Source organism: Manis javanica, chromosome 7 (genome assembly GCF_040802235.1).
Source record: "Manis javanica isolate MJ-LG chromosome 7, MJ_LKY, whole genome shotgun sequence".
NCBI classification, from domain to species: domain Eukaryota; kingdom Metazoa; phylum Chordata; class Mammalia; order Pholidota; family Manidae; genus Manis; species Manis javanica.
This window is the reverse complement of record NC_133162.1, coordinates 117,479,566-117,504,361: the sequence shown is the minus strand read 5'-3', so window position 1 is coordinate 117,504,361 and position 24,796 is coordinate 117,479,566. Positions and strand designations below refer to the sequence as shown.

Below are 24,796 nucleotides of genomic sequence, written 5' to 3'. Positions count from 1 at the left end.
GAAAGCTAATACAAGAAACCACAAATATGTACTTGTTGTCCTCTTAGCTTTTTAAAAAGAAATAAATTTACCTAAACTAATAATTATACCTAAACTAAAAATTACCTAAACTAATAATTATAACAATGTATTGTTAGGGTCATAACACATATAGATATAAGTGATAACAATAATAACACAAAAAGGGAGAAAAGGAAATAAAGTTATATAGCAATAATACTTTCAATCTCAGTAGAATTAAGTCAGTATAAATCTGAAGTAGAATCCGGTAAGGTGTGTATGGTAAGCCCTAGAGCAGTCGTAAGGAAATAACTAAAAAATACAGTGAAAAGAATCATTAAAAGAACTAAATTATTACATGATAAAGTATGCATTTAATTTAAAAAAGCAGTGAAGGAAGAACAGAGGAACAAAAAAAAGATATGATACATTGAAAACAAAGAATGAAATGTCAGACATAAATCTAAATATATGAATAACATTAAATTTGAATGAATTAATCAATCTACCAAAAGGCAGAGGCTGTCAAACTGGGGAAAAGAACAATATCCAATACATGCTAAAGAGGAGACAAAGTTTAGATTCAAAGATATAAATAATTTATATTTTAAAAATGAAGAAATAGAATCATGCAAAGAGTAAGCACAAGAAAGCTAGATAAAAAAGATTTTTAAAACAAAAATTGTTATGAGAGATAGGTGGACATTTTATAAAACTTCAATCTATTGGGGATATATAATAATTGTGAACATACATACCTAATAACAGAGCTTCACAATACATGAGGCAAAACTGAGAGAACTGAACAGAGAAATATACAATTTAACAATAATAGTTAGAATCTTCAATATATCAGTTTTGTTCAGGTATAGAACAGCTAGATGTAAGACCAGCAAGGAGAAAATTTAAATAACACTGGAAGCCACTTAACAAACTTAATAGACATCCATAAAATACTCTACCCAACAATATTAGAATCATCATTCTTCTCACGTGCACATAAAACAGCCTCCATGACAGACCATATCTAGACAATAAAAGAAACTCAATAAATGTAAAAGGATGTTCTCCAAAATAATGGAATGAAATTAGAAATCAATATCAGAAAGAAATTTGGGAAAGTAAAAAATAATTATATATTAAACAACACATTCATCAATAATCAATGGGTCAAACAAATCATAAGGGATATTATAAAATATTTTAAGATGAATGAAATACGACAAAACATAGAAAATATGGGATGAAGATAAAGCAGTGTTTAGAGGGAAAATATAACTGTAAGTAAGCACATAAATCAAAAAAGAAAATATATCTCAAATCAATAACCTAATTTTAAGACACTGGAATAATAAGAGAAACTAAACTGATGGAAAACAAAAGGAAGGAAACAATAACAATTAGAGTGGAAATAAATTCAGTGGAGAATAGATAAAAATAGAGAAAAACCAATGAACCTAAAATTTGGTTCTTTGAAATGATCAGCAAAATTAACAAACCTTTAGCTAGACTAACTAAAAAAAAGATTAAAAATGACTATACAGAAATGAAGGAGAGGGCATTATTACTGAAATGCAGAAAAAGATCATGAGGGAATGCAAAGTCAAAAATTTAGGTGATTTAGATGAAATGGACAAATTTTGAAGATATAAACTACTAAAACTGACTCAAGAAGAAATAGAAAATATGAATAGATCTACAACAAATAAATAGATTAAATTAGTAATTTAAAAACTTCCCACAATTTGTCAATGTAGGTTCATTAACTATAGCAAATGTACCACTCTGGTGGGAGAACAATCAAAACAAAACACTTCCCACAAATAAAAGCTTAATCCAAATGGTTTCACTGGTGGATTCTGTCAAATATTTAAAGAAAAATTAATATCAATTCTTCAAACACTTCCAAAAAACAGAACAGGAGAGAACACTTCTCAACTCACTTGGAAGCCAATGTTCTGATACAAACACTAGATAAAGATATCACAAGAAAATTACAGACTAACACATAGACCAATATCTCTTATGAATATAGTCACAAACATTCTTAAAAAGTAGCAAAGCCAAATTCAATAACATGAAAAGAATCATACACTATAACTATGTGGCATTTATTCCAGGAATGTAAGGTTAGTTTAACATTCAAAAATTGATTCATTTAATAGAGCAGCATGTTACTAAAAACAAAATCCATGCACTCTCTCAGTGAGTGCAGAATAAGCAGTTCTGTACTTATCAAAATCTAACATCTTGACAAGAAAAATACTCAACACATTAGAATTAGAAAGGAAATTCTTCAACCAATAAAAGGTATCTAAGAAAATCCACATCTCATAACATACTTAGCAGTGTAAGAGTGAGTTCTTTCTTCCCAGATCAAGAACAAGCCATAGGATATCTACTCTTCACCATTTCTATTGGACATTGTACTATAGATCCTACCCAGTGAAACTAGGCAACAAAAGCCATTAAAAGGCATCTAGACTGGAAATAAATAAAACTATCTCTCTTTTCAAATGATATGATCTTGTATATATAGAAAATCCAAAGGATTTCTCTAAGAAACTAAAAGATAAATAAATAAACAGGATCAGAAGAGGTTGCAAGATATAAGATCAGTACAAAAAATGATTTGTATTTCTCTACACAAGCAATGAACAATCTGAGATGAAATTAAGAAATGATTCCACTTAAAATTATATCAAGAGAACAAAATATTTAGGAATAATCAAAAGTGTAAACTTACACTCTAAAAATTGCAGAAGATTGTTGAAAAAAATTAAGACAAATAAATGAGAAGACATGTCATGTTCATGGATGAGCATGAACCTTAAAATGCTGTTAAGAGGCAATATTCTCCAAATTAATCTTTAGATTAAATGTGATTTTCATCAAAATCACTGGTATAGTCACTTTGAAAAATAGTCATACAATATGACTCAGTAATTCCATGCCTACTTATATACCAAAGGGTAGTGAAAACATGTTCACACAAAAAAATTTACATAAATGCTCATAGCTGTATTATTTATAATAGGGAAAAGTAGAAATAATTTAAATGATCATCAACTGATGAATAGATAAATAAAAATTGATGTATCTGTAAGTGGAATTTATTCATTAGTAAAGGAAATGAAATACTGACAAATGATACAAAATGGATGCACATTAAAAATACTGGGTTAAATAAAAGAAACTGGTCACAAAAGACCACATATTGTAAAAAGACCATAATATAGTAAATATTCAGAATAGGAAAATCTTTAGAGGTAAAAAAGTAGACTGTTGGCTGCTTAAGGTAGGTTATAGAAGAGGGAGGACACAACTTTGGGGGAAAGGAGGAGTTATTGCTAATGGGTACAGGTTTCTCTTTGGTATGAGGAATTGTTCTAAACTGGTTGTGATGATGGCTGTATAACATTGTGATACACTAAATTACACTGAATTAAATGCTTCAAATAGGTGGGTTGTATGATATATGAATTATATGTCAATAAGCTATTATGTATATTTTTAAAAGTTAATGGCCCAACTATACTAATATGTGCACAGTATAAAGAACAATGCCTAAGCTAGAACTATGACACTATGACATGAGTTGGGTTTCAGAAAATGGAGTTATTTTGTCAGAGGGGTTTAAACTGCCTATGTCAGTGGACATTAAACAAATGAGAAAAATCAAGAGGTAGTCCACCTCAAGTAGAAGTAAAGCTTTACTTTGGTGGTTCACTAGTACGTTCATTAAAAAAATACTGAGGTAGGACTCATCACACAAAATCAAGTCAAAACTACAAAGGGACTTCTGCCTGGTCTCATTAGAAGGAAATGAAGAGCAAATACAGTAAGGGCAGGAGCTGGGGTTGCCACACTGAAATGGAGAAGTATTCGGCTTGGTATGTGATAAGCCCAGACAAGACCTTTTGGGGCACAAAAAGCAGACTGATGACTTGTACTGAGGCTTCCTTCATCTGGAAGAAGAATCATGGCAGCTTGTGAATTTGATCAGGTCCTCAGTACTTTAAAGTAGTGCTAGTTCTCCTTTTATAGTTTGAAGTTTCTAAAAATGGTTAAAAACTAGAATAAGATGAATGAACAGCCCAAAGTTAGTAGAAAGAAAGAAATATAACAATCAGAGTAGAAACGAAGATTTAAAAAAAGATAAATGAAACTAAAAATTGGCTTTGGGAAGATAAAAATCAATGAACTTCCAGCCAGATGCATCAAGAAAAATAATAAATCAGAAATGAAATGGAGGTTATAAATGACACCACAGGAATACAATGGATCCTAAGAGACTACTATGTATGATTGTACAACAACCTATTGGAAAACCTAGAAGAAATCCCTCAATTCCTTGCACAACCTTCAAAGACTGAAGCACAAAGAAATAGAAAATCAGAGTAGGTCAATTATGAACAATTAAGTTGAATCAGTAATTTAAAAAATCACAAGAAACAAAAGTCCAGGACTAGATGACTTCAGAGGTGAATTCTGTCAAACATGTAAAGAAATGTTAGTATCTGTCCTTCCAAAATTATTCCCCAAAATTGAAGAAAAATGTATTACTCCAAACCCCTTTATAAGGCCAGCATTACCCTGCCACCAACTAGACAAAGAAATGAAAAAAGAAAATTACAAGCCAATATTCCTGCTAAACATAGATATAAAAATTTTTGATAAAATATTAACAAACCAAATTCAACAATATACTGAATCACATATTACAATAAGTGGGACTTATTCCAGGGATTCAAGGATGGTTCAACATCCTCAGATCAATCAATGTGACATACAACATTTAAGAATGAAGGGTGAAAATCATATGACCATTTCAGTAGATGCAGAAAAAGCATTTGACAAAGTTCAGGGTCTATTCATTGATAAAAACTCTCAAGAAAGTGGGTATAGTGGGAACACACTTAAACACAGTAAAGTCCATATATGACAAATACATAGCTAATTATAATACTCTGTGGTGAAAATCTGAAAGCTTTTCCCCAAATCATGAAAACACAAAGATGCCAACCTCCTACTTTTATTCAACACATACTGTATGCCACAACCACAGCAATCACACAAGAAAAATAAATAAATGGCATTTAAACTGGGAAGGAAGAGGTAAAATTGTCATTATTTGCACAGGATGTTAAACACATCTTAAACCCTGAGGTCTACACCAAAAATCTACTAGAACTAATAAACGAATTCAGTGAAGTTGCAGGATACAATATTAATATAAACTGGCTGCATTTCTATATACTAATAATAGGCTATCATAAAGAGAAATCAAGAAGATAATCCCCTTTAAAACTGCATCAAAAAGAAAAAATGCCAAGGAATAAATTACACCAAGGAGGTGAAAGACTTATACAATGAAAACTATAAGACACTGATGAAAGAAACTGAATAAATAAGATAAATAAAACAAATACATGGAAAGATATTCTATGCTTACAGCCAGGAAGAATTTTTACTGTTAAAATGCCCAAACTATGCAAAGCAATGTACAGATTCAATGCCATCCTCAACAAAATACCAATTGCATTTTTCATAGAACTAAAACAAAGAATCCTAAGGTTTGTATGGAACCACAAAAGACCCTGAATATCCAAAGCAATCTTGAGAAAGAAGAACAAAGGATGGGGGGGGGTATCATGTTCCCTGGTTTCAAACTATAGTACAAAGCTAAAGTAATCAAGACAGTATAGTATTGGCACAAAAAAGAGACATCAGTGGAATAGAATAGAAAGCTCAGAAATAAACCCACACATATATGATCAGTTAATCTATGACAAATGAGGTAAGAGTACAGCTATATACAAAAGAATGAATTTGGAAGATATATAAAAATAGAAAAAAACACCCATACAAAAATAAATTAAAAATGGATTAAATATTTGAATGTAAGGCCTGAAACCATAGAACTTCTAGAAGAAAACATACGTAGTGAGTTTGCTGACACTGGTCTTAACATTTTCTTTTTGTACTAATTGCCTCAGGAAAAAAGCAACAAAAGGTAAAATGAACAAATGTAACTACATCAAACCAAAAAGATTTTGCACAGTGAAGGAAACCATCAATAAAATGAAATGCAACCTATCAAATGGGAGTATATATTAGCAATACACATCTGATAAGGGGTTAATATCCAAAATATATAAGGAACTTATACAACTTACTATCAAAAAAACCAAATGGTCTGATTAAAAAATGGGCAGAGGACTTAAACAGAAATTTTTGCAAAGAAGACAATACATATGGCCCACAAGCACATGAAAAGATACACACCATCACTAATCATCAGGGAAATGCAAATCAAAATCATGGTGAAATATCACCTTACACCTGTTAGACTGGCTATTACCAAAAAGACAAAAATAGCAAGTGTTGGCAAGGATGTGGAGAAAAGGGAAACCTCATGCAGTGTTGGTGGGAATGTAAATTGGTATAGTCACTATGGAAAGCAGTACGGAGGTTCTTAAAAATTTAAAAATAGAACTACTATAGTAGCTAGCAATTACACTTCTGGGTATTCTTCCAAAGTAAAGGAAAACACCAGTTCAAAGAGACATATGCACTCTTATGTTCATTGCGGCATTATCAGTAATAGCCTACATTTGGTAGCAGACAGTGTCCATCAACAGATAAAGGACAAAGAAGTTTTGGTATATAGACACTATGGAATATTAGCTATAAAAAAGAACAAACTCTTGCCATCTGTGACAATATACATGGACCTAAAGGGTATTATGCTAATTGAAATAAATTAGACAGAGAAAGACACATTCCTTGTGATTTCACTTATATGTGAATCTAAAAAACGAAACAGAGACTCATAAATATAGAGAACAGAATGGTGGTTGCCGGAAGGGAGATGGGGAATGGCTGAAATGGGTGAAAGGGGTAAAAAAGTACCGACTTTCAGTTATAAAATAAATAAGCCACATGGATGAAAAGTATAGCATAGAGAATATGGTCAATCATATTGTAAGAACTTTGGTGTCAAGTATAAGTACACTTAGAAACATAATACATGATTTTTATAGGAGTATTAGATAATACAAATGAATGTAAGAAAGAAAATAATTCTACCACTCACAAGCAAATCACTGTTTAACTGTTGATTTTTGCGTATCTTCCAGATTGTATCCCTATATGCAATATTTTGTAAGACAGTCATAATAATGTACCTAAATTTTATATAATTTTAACAAAGAAGTCCATGTTTCAACAAATCCTTTATAAACATTTGTATAATATTATAATATTATTGCATGGTAATTTGCTTATTACCACTCACTATTGTTTGTCACTTAGGTTTTTTCCAAATTTATTTTTTATAAATAATGTTACAAAGTTTCCTTGGCATAATGCTTTTTCTATACTTCTTTAGGAAAGCTTTTTAGAAATTGGGTCAAAGGATAATTATGTCTTTTCGCTTCTGGTATACACGTATATATATTAATTGCTTTCCAAGAGGTGTACCAATTTAAATCCACTTGTAAGAAAATAGGTTTCTGCACACCTTCAGGAATGTATCATCTCACCTTCATGATCATTATCATTCTCAGAGTCTCTAGAGCATGGATCTGAAAGATTCATATTGGAAGTAGTCATTATAAGTGTAGTAATAGGGGTAATGGTTAATATTTGCCATAAAGCTTTTGCATAGTTCTGTGAGAGTACAGTACCATATATTAAACAGGAGTCAAGTTTAATTTTTCTTATTCTAGAAAAGAATAGGTTTGTATCACTCAAATCAAATAAATATTTTGGTCATGTCTACTACATGGCACTGTAGTAGAAACTGGAGAGTATGATGGATTATAAGAAGCTTATAGTTTGGTTGGAGAGGTAGAGTACAAAAGTAGTTCAGTAACATTATATTTAAATAAGTTTCAGAAAATAGTAGAAGAGTGTTTTAATGGTTGGTACAAAATTATTTTTCAAAGAAGCAATGTGGAATATAAAGTTTCTAGCAGTAGGGAGAAATAACTTCAGGTTAGGATGAGATTTATTTCCTAATTATAGAACTTACTATATACATAGGAAACTTAGAAGAAAAGGCTTTGTCTTAACATTATTCAAGTCTTTGAATAATAAAATGTAAGAATTTAAAATATTCTGATGTTTAATTAGTGTTTATAACATTTGACCACTAATATGGTCACTAATAGGTCCCATTTCTAGATTACGGTTTTTCTTTTTCTTTGTCTACTTCGAAATTCACTTCTAATGAATCAGTTTGTGATAGACTATACTATTACAGAATAAATTCATCTGTTCAGAGAGTGGTTATTTGTACCTGTGGTTCATATAAGTCTTTTATCAGGGCTTTCTTTCCTTGGTCAGGATTCCTTGTACATCTACTGTAATGTAACAGTGAGTCAACTGGTACTACATTCTTTGTCTAATATCTATCACATAGAAAAATATCTTTCTTGGTAGAATATTATTTATGCTAAATAAATATCACTATCAACATTGGCAGCCCAGTTTAGTCAATGCTATGAGTGAATTTCCATCTTATTACTTGGAAGAGGTCAATTCACTTTTATTCAAGGTCTATATTTTATACACACACACATGCACACATACACACACATTTTGATGGTGCTTTAAAAAATATCATACTTGATGAATTTATGTAAGATGGGGAAGATTTTACATTCAACCTGAAAAATTTCAGAATCAGCCTCCCAGAAAGCGAAACAGTTCCATATTCAGAAGAAAGACAAAACAGGGAGTTTCCATTTTTGTGAATATTCATCACACAAGCAAAAGTTCTCATGGCATAAAATACTAATGCATACATCACTCAATAATTATTCCCTATTCAAATACTCCTCCTTGCTCAACATTAAAGAGTCTCTCCTTACCCACTATGACAAAATTTTGTTGGCCTTTCCTTAATCATTGGATGTTGTATCTGTTTTTTTAGGATGCATTTTAGGGCAATAATGAATATGATGCAAACTGACTCAAATACTGAGGAAAACTGCAAGATTTAATGAGGTTAATGAAAGTGATATTTGAACCCTACTCAAGTCATACATAAAGCCAGCTAGACTAGTTAAAAAGTGAAACTGATAAAATTAGCATGGATCATGACTCAAATGGGTGCTCTAAGGGAGAATAATCTGATTATCAAAGGATTAGAGAGATATTTGGGAAAATTGAAAAAATCCTCTGAATACTTTTACAAAAAAAGGAATCTCTTTAAAAGCATCCTAGAAAGTTAAACATTAAAAGCAGGGTATCATATTATATTATCAATTGTGTTAGAAATTATAAAAAATAAAAATGTCATTCATTCTTTGTTGATTTTGTTTCCATAGTTAAAATCATAAACTGATTGACAGAGGGGATTAAAGATGGTGGTGTGAGAGGTGAGACAGAGACCTCCTCCTATAACCATATATAATATGAAAATAAAATTAATACAGCTAATCCTGGAAGAGCAATAGGAAAGAAGGCTGCACCAGACAGCATATACCTGGAGAAAAGAACAGATCTCACGGAATGGAGTAACATACCAAAACCGAGACCTGGTAGGACCCAAGCCCTTCCCCCATCCCACCTCATGGGTGGGAGGAAGAGAAATGGAGCAGAGAGGGAGTGGAGGCCTGGGGCTGTTGAACACCTAGCCCTGGAGATCTGCTGTGGGAGCACAAAACTACATTGCATGGTGCTCTGGTGACTAGCGGGGTTGAAAAGCAAAGACAGGTGGAATACCTGCAGAGACTGAGATTCCAGCTGCTTATGGAAAACAGGGATCTATATCCAGCTGCTCTGTGCAGGCAGTTTGGAAGACTTCCTAAAAACAAGAGGGCCACTAAAGGGGAAAGGATTGCACAGAGCTTACTGCTCAGGAGAAAGGTCAGGTAGACGAAATTGTCTGGGTGCACTCTACCCAGCAGGTTGGGAACTTTCAGGATCTTCAGGCTCCATTCCCCCTGGCTGGCTATGCAGCTCCAAGGCCCCACACCATGATATGCACTCTGCTGTGCCCTTCCTCGTGGCTAGCCCCCACTTGGCTCACAAACCGGCAAACCCTGCCATGACATCAGGCTAGCCAGAGGGAGGATCTGCCTACAGCAGCTACAAACACAAAGCATAGAGGTGTGCACCTGTGTGTTTGGCCCACTGGTTCTGACAGTGGAGACGGGCATAGCAGCTGGGAAGGAGGAAACAGTTTTTTCCTCCCCTCTGGCACCAGCACAGCTCCCCTGTGACCCTCGACATCACTTCAGGGGCTAAGCAGCTCTAGAGAGTAGAACTTATAGGCACAAGAGAGAGCTGCATACAAATATGAAATGTCAAAGGAACCTGGTACAAAGCAAAATCTCAACACCAGAAAAAGGGTCAAGTGAGACTGAGCTAATCAATCTTCCTGAAAGACATTTCAAAATAAAAATCATAAATATGGTCCTGGAGGTACAGAAAAATATTCAAGAACTCAGGAACGAATTTAGGATGGAGATCCAATTGTTGAGGAACAAAGTGGAGGGTTTTTTTTAAACCTTCAAGGTGTTTAATATTTTACAATTTAAAGGAAAATGAACCCATTATATAAATTTCAGTAAGACCCATAACTGCATACAAAAATTGTACAGGAAAATTATGGATTGTATACAAACTGATGTACATTAATGGTATCAGTTTTTAAGAACATTAACATTTTAACATCACTATTAACATAAACAAAAGTTCAAAAATTATTACATTTTATACCCTCAAGTTGCTGGGTTAAAAAATTCTACATATTACCACATTTAAATCAAAAAACAAATCACAGCTGTTTCTTTTGTTCAGCAGCAGTTGGTAACAAAGCATATTATCCTTCCCCAGCATGCCCATGGGGTGTACTATAATCTCAAATGAAATTTCTCTCTTGAAAAAATGTCTCTTAAGAGATATTAAAAAGAGAACTGGTGGAAATTTACCACAAAGGAACAAAATAAATGCAAGTTTTGTGTTTAATAGTGAGTAAGCTGTATCAATATTACTGTATCAACTTAGAATGGAGACTGTGTTAATGAAAAAACTGGAGATTCAACTTCTGGAATAGCTTTTATATATGAAACATGAATCCACCACTGTATCTAAAATTAAGTCTGAAATATGGATAACAAATTTGACCATAATGATTTTTCATCACACAATGAAACTTTAAAAAAGTATTCAACTGCTAAATTTGCATTAGAAATATAGGCAGATTATCTAAAACTTGAAACCATATAGTATTGTTACTAAGCTGGTTGGAGAAAAAGTATAAAGAAACATACATTTTCATTCATTTGGAAAATGTAAAAATTTATGTACTAATATATCTCTTTACTTTCTCTGATCTACAATGGATAGAATGCTTAGTTATCTTCATGCAAACACGTTGTTCAGAATTCAATAACTGAAGGAAACAATCAAACAAAAATAAACCCTGTTGGAAATACACAGACTAATCTCTTTAAAGGTTTCCATTCATCAGCAGTCTTCGATAATTTCAAAATTTGCAGCTTTAAATCTTTTATCAATATACCTAACTTCTGTCTTGCCCCCCGTTCCTGTCTGAGTTCATCTTGGAGTACCTATCAGCCTTGGCATGGTCTGATCTCTGTTTCAGTTCTGCCAACTGTGCTGCATATTCACCCTCTTTGTTTTTTTTTCAAAATTTGAGTTACAGGTACACTTTTGCTTCATTACCTGCTCTAGCTTTTTCTCTAAGTTTTTCTATTCAACATAAAATTCTTCCATTCTTTGTGCATGTTCATTCTGCAAAGATTCAAGCTCTTTCTGTAAATTCTGCTGTTCTTCAGTGAGTTCCTTCACAGCTTTTGAACTACTCAACATTTCAACTTCCATGTGAGGTTGTTGCTTCTGCAAAATTGAGCCCAGCTTTTACTGTTGTTTTACATAAGTTCTCATTGCTTCTTCCCTGATTTTTCCCTTACCATCCTCACAAATGACATCTTTGACAAGAAGTAGAGATGAGGCTGCAGCATCATGGCCAGTCAATGCCTTGCATGTGTCTCTGACTAAGTTGAAAGTGGTACACTCAGGTTTCTTTTTACTTGTAGAATTATTTGAGATTTATGGATCAAAATTGCTACACAATTCTCCACTTGTTTTTAAATCCTGTTCATGCAGTGAGACATATGGATAAGACACTAGTTTTTGATGTTCCCCAGTACTGTGAGGCTTCTCTGACTGTCTTGGTATGATCCTACTTGCCTCTGTATTTGTGACCTCCTTAGACTGGGATACAGCAGAAGTAAAGGACACATAAAAATATGAAACGCTTCACAAATTAGCATATCATCCTTGTGTAGGGGCCATGCTAATCTCTGTATTGTTCCAATTTTAGTATATGTGCTGCTGAAGCAAGCACAAGGGAGGGTTTTGAAAGCAGATTAGATATGGTGGAGGAGACAATAAATGAAATAGAAATTAGAGAAGAGGAATACAAAGAAGCTGAGGCACAGAGAGAAAAAAGGATCTCTAGGAATGAAAGAACACTGAGAGAATTGTGTGACCAATCCAAATGGAACAATATTTGTATTATAGGGATACCAGAAAAAGAAGAGAGAGAAAAAGAGATAGAAAGTGTCTCTGAAGAATAAATTACTGAGAACTTCCCCAATCTGGGGAAGGAGATAGTCTCTTAGGACATGGATGTGCACAGATCTCCCAACACAAGGGACTCAAGGAAGACAACACCAAGACATATAATAATTGAAATGGCAGAGAACAAGGATAAGGACAGCCTTTTAAAAGCAGCCAGAGAGAGAGAGAAAAAAAAAACTCATATAAAGGAAAACCCATCAGGCTATCATCAGACTACTCAGCAGAAACCTAACAGGCCAGAAGGGAGTGGCATGATATATTTAAGGCAATGAAACAAAAGGGCCTTGAACCAAGAATATTCCATCCGGTAAGATTATCATTTAAATTTGAAGGAGGAATTTAATAATTTCCAGATAAGCAAAAGCTGAGAGAATTTACCTCCCATAAACTGTCTCTACAGTGTATTTTGGAGGGATTGCTATAGATGGAAGTGTTCCTAAAGTTAAATAGCTGTCACCAGAGGTAATAAAACCACAGTAAAGAAAGTAAAACAGTTAATTACAAAGCAAATGCAAAATTAAATCAACTATTCCCCAAAGTCAGTCAAGGGATAGACAAGGAGTGCATAATATGAGACCTAATATATAAGGAATGGAGGAGGAAGAAAAAGGAGAACAACCAACAAAAGAACCTTTAGAGGGTGTTTGTAATGGCATACTAAGTGAGTTAAGTTAGACTCTCAGACAGTAAGGAAGTTACCCTTGAACCTTTGGTAACCACGAATCTAAAGCCTGCAATGGCAATAAGTACATACCTATCGATGATCACCATAAATGTAAATGGTCTTAATGCACCAATCAAAAGACACAGTCACTGAATGGATAAAAAAACAAGACCCAACTACACGCTGCCTACAAGAAACTCACTTCAAACCCAAAGACATACACAGACTAAAAGTCAAGGGATGGAAAAAGATATTTCATGCAACTAATAGGGAGAGAAAAGCAGGAGTTGCAGTACTTGTATCAGACAAAATAGACTTTAAAACAAAGAAAGTCACAAGAGACAAAGAAGGACATTACATGATGATAAAGGGGTCAGTCCAGCAAGAGGAAATAACCATTATAAATATCTATGCACCAAACAAAGGAGCAACTACATATGGGAAACCAATACTAACAAAATTACAAGGGGCAATAGAATGCAATGCATTCATTCTAGTAAACTTCAACACTGCACTCACACCAAAGGACAGATAAACCAGACAGAAAATACGTAAGGAGACAGAGGCATTGAACAACACATTAGAACAGATGCACCTAACAGACATCTACAGAACTCTACAACCAAAAGCAGCAGATACACATTCTTCTCAAGTGTAAGTGTACATGGAAAATTTTCAAGAATAGATCAAGAAATTTTCAAGAATAGGCCACAAAAAGAGACTCAGTAAATTCAGAAGGATTGAAATTGTACCATACAGCTTCTCCAACCACAAAGGTAATAAACTAGAAATAAATTATGCAAAGAAAATGAAAAATCCACAAACACATGGAAGCTTAACAACATGCTTTTAAATAACCAATGGATCAATGACCAAATAAAAACAGAGATCAAGCAATATATGGAGACAAATGACAACAATAATTCAACACCTCAAAAATCTGTGGGATGCAGTGAAAGCCATGCTAAGAGGGAAGTATATTGCTATGCAGGCTTACCTCAGGAAAGAACAATCTCATATGAACACTCTAAACTCACAATTAATGAAATTAGAAAAAGAAGAACAAATGAGGTCCACAGTCAGTAGCAGGAGACACATAATAAAGATTAGAGCATAAATAAATAAAATCAAGAAGAAGAAAACAATAGAAAGAATCAATGAAAGCAGGAGTTGGTTCTTCAAAAAAATAAACAAAATAGATAAACCCTTAGCCAGACTTATCAAGAAAAAAAGAGAGTCTACACACATAAACAGAATCAGAAATGAGAAAAGAAAAATCACTATAGACACCACAGAAATACAAAGAATTATGAGAGAATACTGTAAAAAATTATATGCTAACAAACTGGATAACCTAGAAGAAATGGACAGCCTTCTAGAAAAATACAACCTTCCGAGGCTGACCCAGAAAGAAACAGAAAATCTGAACAGGCCAATTACCAGCAATGAAATTGAAATGGCAATCAAAAAACTACCTAAGAACAAAACCAGATAGTTTCACTGCTGAATATTATAAAAAACTTAGTGAAGACCTAATACCAATTCTACTTAAAGTTTTCCAAAAAGTGGAAAAGGAGGGAATACCTCCAAACTCATTCTATAAGGCCAGAATCACCCTAATACCAAAACCAGGCAAAGACACCACAAGAAAAGAAAATTACAGACCTATATCCCTGATGAACATAGATGCAAAAATACTCAACAAAATATTAGCAAACCGAATTCAAAAATACATCAAAAAGATCCCTCAGGATGATCAAGTAAGATTATTTTCAGGGATGCAAGGATGGTACAATATTAGAAAAATCCATCAACATCATCCACTACATCAACAAAAAGGACAAGAAACCACACAATCATCTCCATAGATGCCGAAAAAGCATTCGAGAAAATTCAACAACCTTTCATGATAAAAACTATGAACAAAATGGGTATAGATGGCAAGTACCTCAACATAATAAAGGCCATATATGACAAACCCACAGCCAACATCATACTTAACAGAGAGAAGTTGAAAGCCTTTCCTTTAAGATTGGGAACAAGACAAGGATGCCCACTCTCTCTACTTTTATTTAACATAGTTGTGGAGGTCCTTGCCACAGCACTCAGACAACACAAAGAAATAAAAGGCATTCAGATTGGTAAGGAAGAAGTTAAACCATTACTGTCTGCAGATGTCATGCACTTAGAACACCCTAAAGAATCCACCCAAAACTACTAGATCTAATATCTGAATTCAGCAAAGTTGCAAAATACAAAATCAGTACACAGAAATCTGTTGTATTCCTATACACTAATGATGAACTAGCAGAAAGAGAAATCAGGAAAACAATTCCATTCACAATTGCATCAAAAATAATAGAATACCTAGGAATAAACCTAACCATACTCTGAAAACTACAAGACACTCATGAGATAAATTAGAGAAGATACCAATAAATGGAAGCACATCGCGTGCTCACGGATAGGAAGAATTAATATTGTCAAAATGGCCTAAAGCAATCTCCAGATTCAATGCAATTCCTATCAAAATACCAATAGCATTCTTCAACGAACTAGAGCAAACAGTTCTAAAATTCATATGGAACCACAAAAGACCCTGAATAGCCAAAGCAATCCTGAGAAGGAAGAATAAAGCTGGGGGGATTATGCTCCCTGACATCAAGCTCTAATACAAAGCCACAGTAACCACGACAATTTGGTACTGGTACAAGAACAGAACAATAGACTAATGGAACAGACTAGAGAGCCCAGATATAAACCCAACCATGTATGGTCAATTAATATATGATAAAGGAGCTATGGACATACAATGGGGAAATGACAGCCTCTTCAACACTGGTGTTGTCAAAATTGGACAGGTACATGCAAGATAATGAAACTGAATTATTGTTTAACCCCATGCAGAAAAGTAAACTTGAAATGGATCAAAGATCTGAATGTAAGTGATGAAACCATAAAACTCTTAGAAGAAAACATAGGCAAAAATCTCCTGAACATAAACATGAGCAACTTTTTTCTGAACGCATCTCCTCGAGCAAGGGAAATAAAAGAAAAATGACACTTGGGAGTACAGCAAACTAAAAATCTTCTATACAGCAAAGGACACCATCAACAGAACAAAAAGGCATTCTACAGGTGGGAGAATAGATTTGTAAATGACATATCCAACAAGGGTTAACACCCAAAATATATAAAGAACTCACACACCTCAACAACCAAAAAGCAAATAATCCTATTAAAAAATGGATGGAGGATATGAACAGACAATTCTCCAAAGAAAAAATTCAGATGGCTAACAGGCACATGAAAAGATGCTCCACATCACTAATTATCAGGGAAATGCAAATAAAAACCACAATGACATATCAACTCATACCAGTAACAATCGCCAGCATCAAAAAGACAAGAACAACAAATGCTGGTGAGGATGAGGAGAAAGGGGTAACCTCATACATTGCTCGTGGGAATGTAAACTAGTTCAACCATTGTGGAAAGCAATATGGAGGTTGGTCAAAGAACTAAAAATAGAAATATCTTTTGACCCGGAAATTCCACTTCTAGGAATTTACCCAAAGCATATAATTTCTCAGATTCAGAAAGATATATACTCCCCTATGTTTATTGCAGCACTATTTACAATAGCCAAGATATGGAAGCAACCTAAGTGCCCATCAGTAGATGAATAGATAAAGAAGAGGGGTACATATACACAATGGAATACTATTCAGCCATAAGAAAGAAACAAATCCTACAATTTGCAACAACATGGATGGAGCTAGAGAATATTACACTCAGTGAAATAAGCCAGGTGGAGAAAGACAAGTACCAAATGATTTCCTTCATTTGTGTAGTATAACAATAAAGTAAAACTGAAGGAATAAAACAGCAGCAGACTTACAGACTCTAAGAAGGGACTAGTGGTTACCAAAGGGGAGGTGTGGGACAGGGTGGGTGGGGAGGGAGGGAGAAGGGGATTGATGGGTACTATCATTGGTACACATGGTGTGGGGGAGATCATGGGGAAGACAGTGTCCACAGAAAAGGCAAATAGTGACTGTGGCATCTTACTATACTCACAGGTAGTGACTGCAATGGGGTAGGAGGGGGACACGATAATATGGGTGAATGTAGTAATCACATGGTTTTTTCATGTGAAACTGTCATAATAGTGCATATCAATAATACCTTAATAAAAATTAGTTAATAAAAAAATCATAGACTGATTAAGTAGCCTTTGACTGAGTATATTTCATAATTAAGTCCTACTAAACCTTCCCTTTCCACTGCCATGTCGCCACTTTTACCATAAATCTTTAGTTCCTATTTCATTTATTTTCCTTGTCCTGGTATTAATTATTCACAGCTAATAACAATAATACTACAGGACAAGTCATAGAAAGAATTTTGATTCTTAAAGGTTAGTAAAACCAGACTAAGTGAACTCCTTTTTAACACAGATTGTGAATCTTAATTAAATGTGCTGATATTTCACATTTAATTAATTAATAAAGCATTCCATAGTTCTGGCACAGTGTTAAAAAAGAAAGCAATGTCTGTCATCTTCAATCTTTATACCAAGAAAGATTTAAATGGAGAGAGTATAGGGTGTTGGGTGAAGAAGTGATTAAAGTTCACCTAAATAAACAGAGTTCTGCAAAGTCTGGAAGATTAAAATCAAAGAGAAACTATATGATAAAGTCAGCTCATCAGCTCTCGGATCGAAATGCAGAAGAAATACGATCATAAAAGTGATTAACCTTGCCATAGCATTTCTTAGCAACTAAAGTTTTTTCTAAAATACATATTAAAAGTCAAATGACATGGATATAGGATAATCAATCTATCATGTGAATCACAAAAATCAGCTGGAAAATGATAAAAATCAATGATAGTTTTCCAAGATGGTATGAAAATATGTTCATTTATTTAAAGGAGAAAAGATCTGTATGTGCAGTAGTCCAACTATTAAATCAAATGTCAGATTTCATGTGTGTAAGAACACATACTTTAATCATAGTAACGGTACAATTATTTTTTACTGAAATACTATTGCTAAATACTATATGGAAACCTGAAAGTATTGGCAATAAAAGCAAGTGTTTGTTGATGTTTATACTTACTAAAACTTTAACTAAATTATGTAATATTCTGAAGAATAAGTAGGATAAAATAAGTGAGGTGACCAGGTATAAAAATGTAATGAATTAGAGTACATGTTGCAATCAACAGTTGTTATGGAGTAACAGGCAATTGTGACCAGATATTCTGATAATTCGAGCAAAGTCAGAGATTTGTATTTTAATATAAGATTTCCCAATTCTTAAAGATTCTGTAACACAAATGATACAGGCTTGCTGGCTGAATGTGGCCTATAGGCCATACGTTTGCAAATCTAGCATAAGGGAGGCTATTTGGTTATGTATGGCTGATTTACATTTATAGTAAAGAAAGGTAATGTTTTGAACACTTTAGTCCAATTTTTTCATGTCAATCTTATTAAAATGATTCTTTCTTTTACAAAGTTTACAAATAGAAATCAAAACTGTAAGATATTCTTAATCATGCTTTCATTTCCAAATGTTTTAACATTGTGTAGGAGGCAGAAGAGAAAAAAGAAGTTATATGTGCATCCAAACTTGTGAATGTTTAGTGAAGAACAGTAACCATCCCAAAGACACACAACTGAAATGTAGACTACTTTTTTCTGCTTTCCTTCAGTTATCCTTTAGTTATTCAGAATGACAGTGCTGTAAACTGAACTGTCTGTTGGAGGAGAAAGGAAAAGATGCTGCTTTAAAATGTGATTAAAATACGAGGCCTCTGTTATTTTTCTTTTCAAGTTTCAGAATTTAGGCTTAAGCAACTTTAATCAAGAGAAGGAGGACCAGACAGTTGCTGCAGCCCGAGTCCACTGCTCATGTCTCTGCACAGGAAATGCCAAATACAAAAAAACAAATAATCACAACATTCAATTCCATCTTTTGCCAAGGCTGTGAGAAAAAGTCATTCAGAAATTTTTAGTAGGGGTTGGTCCAGTGTGGGTGTGCAATCTTTATGAGAACCACCAGCCAAATTTTTTAAAATTAAAAATGCATTTACTATTTTGTATACTGCTTATGGTAGTAGTTACACGAATTTATGTATGTATTAAAATTTACAGAACATTAAATTAAAAGAAAGAAAAAGTCAGTTTGACTGTATGATAATTTTTAGAAAAGCAAGTGAGCCTAGTATGTGAGAATCATGGTTATGGCCATTTTCAAATTAATAATCATAGCAACTTAAAGTTGGGCAATGTTGACAGTTCCCATCAATTATCTCATCTCATTTTATAATTATCCAATTGAGATAGAGACTAGATTATGATTTTTACAGAACAATACACCAAGGCTCCATGAGAGGGGAAGTGACTGGCCTAAAGCTACATGGCAATGGAATGACGAAGCCGCAACCAAATCCAGTCCAGTCTGCCCAATTCCACCAACAGGCTCCATTCTGGATGACCAGTCTGTAATTTCTTTTTTTGTGGTTAAAACAACAAAGAAAACATTTTAAAACATTTACTCTTTGACCCAGTAATCCTACTTTGGAAATCTAACCTACAGATATACTACAAAAAAATATTAAAATTTTTTCATTGTACCAATATTTATATCAGCAAAAGATTGAAAACAATTCAATTATTTTTCAGGAGGGGCTGAATACATAGCTATGGCACATACTTCCTATGGAATACCATGTGGCTCTATACAGGTATGAGGAAGCTTGCTATGTACCAATATTAAAAAACAGAAAGAAAACAAAACTCTAAGATCAACTGTTGAGTAAAAAAAAGAAAAATGCAAGAAATACATATAGAATGCTATCATGTGCTTAAGAATGGTAAAAACATACTTCTATGTTGTTGTTTGTACATATAAACAAACACCAGAAGGATACACAAGAGACACGTAAAAGTTTTGATCAGAAGGGGGTGGTAGTGGCAGATGAGGACAGGGGTGAAAATAAGATTCTTAGTAAATACTTTTTAATAGTGTTTTGATTTTGAGCTGTATATGGAAAGTTAAGATAGTTAGAAAAGAAAGGTGCTAAAAGGCAGCTGAATGGAGCTATAAGTTTATGTGCTAAGCTTTTTTACTCAGCTCCCTGGAGCAGCAATTTTACTTTAACCTTTGTCCTACTTTAGCAAGAACAAAGCATGTTCCACTAAGAGTAGTTTTTGCTCTATCTGAGTCTGGAGAAGGAAGTGAAAAACTGTATTAGGGATTTAGGTAAGGAACATATTTTTTGTGACTTAAAACAGAGCCATCAAGTAAGGATTAACAAGTAGTTTTTAAATTTGTTCAGCATAGTCCACTGAAAGTATGTAATAATTTTATCTAAATATGGAATGAAATGCATGCTTACAGACTTCAGAACTAAAATTAGAATTACTTTATTTCTGCTTCAAATTGCTAAGAATTATATATTGTATGCTGTGTTGAAAAAGCAAAGGATTCTAAAACCTTGGTCTCAACAGTTAAACTGTCAAATATAAATACTAGATAGTGTATATCTACTTCACTGCCATCCCTAAAAATCAGTCTTCATAGGATCCTCACTGGGAGTTTTTCCTTCTTGCAAAAAGTACAGGATACATTTCGAATGAAACAAATTTTCCAGGCTCAGAGTTACCTGCTTTCCATATGAGATCTGTAAAGTTGCTGTAGATGAAGACAAGCAATCACAGCTATATTTCTAGAGTGATTTACAGTTTATAGATTGCATTTTCACATCTTATTTCATTTACTCTTTACAGACATTCTGGTATGTGGGTATTATTATCTCTGTTTCATAAATCAAGAAACAAGTTCAGAGAGGTGAGGTGGTTGGATAAGATCCCACATCCAGAGATTGACAGAGGCCAGACTTGAACTCAGATTTTCTGATTCTGAGATCAAATAATTTTCTATTATTGAACAGTTATGTATAACTATCAATGCCTTTCATAAATACACATATATCCAGTGTAGAGGTAACTAATGACAGCTATGTCTAATGGATGGTTAAGTCTTCAAAGTGCTCTGCAAGGAAAAATAGTTATAATTACCTTTCAAGATCATTTAAGTGAGAAATAAAGTATGGGGGTTTAACAATCCCAGTAATAATTAATTTCAAAGTACAAATTAATATATCACATATATTAGGGTATATACCTAAGATACAATTTTATGCTACATGTATTTTCTAAAAGAGAATGACTATATGTGAATTCATAAAACTAAATATGCGTATCATACAACTTCACTGTTCAAATAATAGGTAACATTCACCATGGGCTTATTTTGAGTCACATATTATGCTACTGTTTTACACATTACCATTCTTAATCCTTTAAAGATATCTGTGAGGTAGATATAAACTCATAAATACAGATGAGGAAACAAGAGTCCTCAAAAGGTAGTTACACAGGAAGTAAATAACAATGCCACAATTGGAACCATTCAATTTGTTTAGAAGTCACACCTTGTAATATGAATTGGTGTTTATTTTCTTGTTTTGAAGCACCAGATAGGTGCATTAAACAAGGAACAGAATGAATCTTATATACATCAAAGACAATGGGTTTGACAAAGTTTCATATCCTAGTTGCCTAATTCTTATGTGAAAACTATATTGACAGGACTTCTGGTCAAGATGGCATTAGGAGCACACATTTTAGAAGACTTATCTATTTCAAATAGTATGATTGATGCATAATTGGATAAAGTACAGAGAAGAAAAAATGAAAGATACAGTTGTATTAAATATAAAAATACCCAGGAAACAGAACACAAATTAGTAAACAAGGCTGATAGCACAGACTTGCTAGGTTCCAAGTCTGGTAGCACTTAGAGCACTGGGGTTTATACCTCATGGCAGTGAGGAATACAAAGAGCCATGTGACAGAAGACTTGAGCCAGTTTCACTGCATAAAATGTGCACTGGAGAGTGATTTCCCCAAACTGAAAAGAGGCAGAAAAAAGTGCTTAGAGCTAATGGCTGTACATATCTAGGAGGCCAGAGGATACAGAAAAAGCCTACCTCCTAAAATGTGGGCCACACCATTCCTAACTCAGCGATTAAGATAAGCAGGAAAAAATATAGAGAAAAAAGTTTGTCTTCAAGATATGCCTGCAAACTAATTTCCAAAGCACATATGGAAAATTAAAGCCAAGAAAGACAGACAACAACCTCAACAATTAGTAGAGTGTGTAAAGTTAAAAAAGAAATATGCAAGAATAAATACATACATGGAGCAATCAGCAATATCATAAAAATAAGATACACAAAGAAATAAAGAACTAACATCTATAAAAAAGAACAAGAAACTATTAAACAAATCAAAAGAAGAGAAAAGAACAGAAGGATGTGAAAAAATGCTCACGAATTCTTGGAAATGAAACTGTGTTAGTTGAAAAAGAAAAGTGCTAAAAGACTAGAAATTCTAGATTGGATATAACAGAAAAGACAGTAAACTGGAAAACAAGATTCAGGAATTAACAAAGAATGATACAGAGAGACAAAAAGATGAAAATTGAGAAACAGCAATTAATAGTCATAGAGAATAGATGCTTTAACATATACAAAAATGGAAATTCCAGAAATAGAATATAGAAATCATTGCAGATAATGCAGCATTTGAACATGTAATCTCTGAGATATTTCCCAGTAGTAAAGATCAATATGATATCTAAGACTGAAAGCATCATCATCACTAAATCTACAGAAAGATACATGAAAATAAATCCATACCTCAACCCTCTATAGAGCAAGTGCAAGAATCAAGGTTCATAAGGAACTCTTAATATCATGAGAGAGAAAAAAAGATCTGTAAAGTAACACTTAAATAGAACATTTACTCTCTGTATCAAAAGATGCTGGAAGATATTAGAGTAGTATCTTCAAAGTATGGAGGGGAAAATAACTGCAACCTAAACACTTAAAACTAGCCAAAGTATCATTAAGCAGTAAAGCTAAAATTAAGATACTTTTAGGCCTATAAAAACTAGTTTACCTTTTAGACATGTTTATTGAAATAACTACTTTATAACAAGAAGAATACTGAACATTAAGCAGAGGCATGGAACTTGAGATAATTGTGAGCACAGAAATCAAACTAATGTCCCTTAAAAAAAACTCCAACAAAACACAAAGGTGGAATTACAATTCTAGAGAAAATATTACTACAAAAAGTGGCAGATGAATTCTGCAAAATTTTTTAGGGAGAGGATACACTAAATTATTTTAAACTTTGTGAGAAAGTACTATAGGTAATGTATGAGAATGAAATTCTACCAGCAAAGGGGTAAAAAAAGGGAGAAGAAATATCAGTTCAACAGGATGGCATAAAGGGAACAGAAGAGAAAAATTAACAAAATTTTTAGAAAAATAAATTCATCTTTATGATGCTCAGATGAGACACACTTGAAACTAAATGGGTCAGTGATATGTAAATAAAGAAAAAATAAAAAGATATTCTAAGTATTGGCCAAAAATAGAAGAATGTAGAAGACCTAACACAATTAAACTTCTAACATCTATATAGTCTCATGGAAAATATAAAGAATCTTACATCCAAAAATTAGAATTCCTTTCAAGAGTACATAACATCATTCATGAAAAATGATGACCTTCTAAACCTTAAAATAAACCTCACTGTGTCCTTTAACAGAATCCGAATTACATAGACCAGACTTCTGATCATAAGGAACTACTGATTCATGTAACAATACAGACAAACTTCGAATGAATTATGTTAAGTGAAAGAAGACAAAATCAAAAGGCTACACATAACATGATTATAGTTACATGACATTCTGGAAAAGGCAAAAAGGAAGACAGAAAACAAATCACTGATAGCCAGGGACAGGAGTTCAGGAAAGGGGTGGACTACAACCAGGCAGAAGGAAGTTTTTGTGGGTGACAGAGGTTCTGAAAATTGACTATGATGGTGGTTAAGTACATTGAATATGTACACTGGAAAACACTAAGAACTGTACAGAACAAGATGATTTTACTTTATGAAAATTATATTTTAATTAACCCCATTCAAAAACAATGATCAATTCATTGAAACAGTAATAAAGGCATTGCCTCAAATCCATTTATTAAATTAGAAAAAAACATTAAAAATCAATGAAATGTTTCAGAGAAGTGAGAAAAAAAGGGTAAACATAAGAAAGGAGGAAATGATAAAGATGTGAACCAGTCTCTAAGTCAGACTGATGGGAATAAAATACATTACGAATTGAAAAGAGACATAATTAGAGATATAGTAGATATAAAAGAAAATAGAACACTAAAAACAACTTTAGGATGTATTTGATAGCTTGGGTGAACTGAACAATTTATGTATATATATGCTTGAGTTTTCCCTGGTCGAATGCAAGTAAAAGGATGTGTTTTACAGAGTGCTTTGTAGTATCAAACTAATTTGTATTTGTCAACTCTCACTGGGAATATATTCCCTATTACTCAAATCTT

At 33.4% G+C, this 24,796-nt stretch overlaps 1 protein-coding gene, 1 non-coding gene and 1 pseudogene across 14 annotated transcripts in view; all 3 read right to left on the bottom strand.

Annotated features, from left to right (window-relative positions):
* MBD5 (methyl-CpG binding domain protein 5) overlaps positions 1-24,796 on the bottom strand; it is a 437,517-nt gene that overhangs the window by 175,366 nt on the left and 237,355 nt on the right. The gene's annotated exons all lie outside the window — the stretch shown is intronic.
* Positions 2,831-23,338, bottom strand: LOC140850315 (ski-like protein pseudogene; annotated as a pseudogene).
* Positions 12,285-12,388, bottom strand: LOC118972854 (U6 spliceosomal RNA). The gene has a single exon (XR_005061989.2). It is a non-coding gene; the product is annotated as a U6 spliceosomal RNA (small nuclear RNA).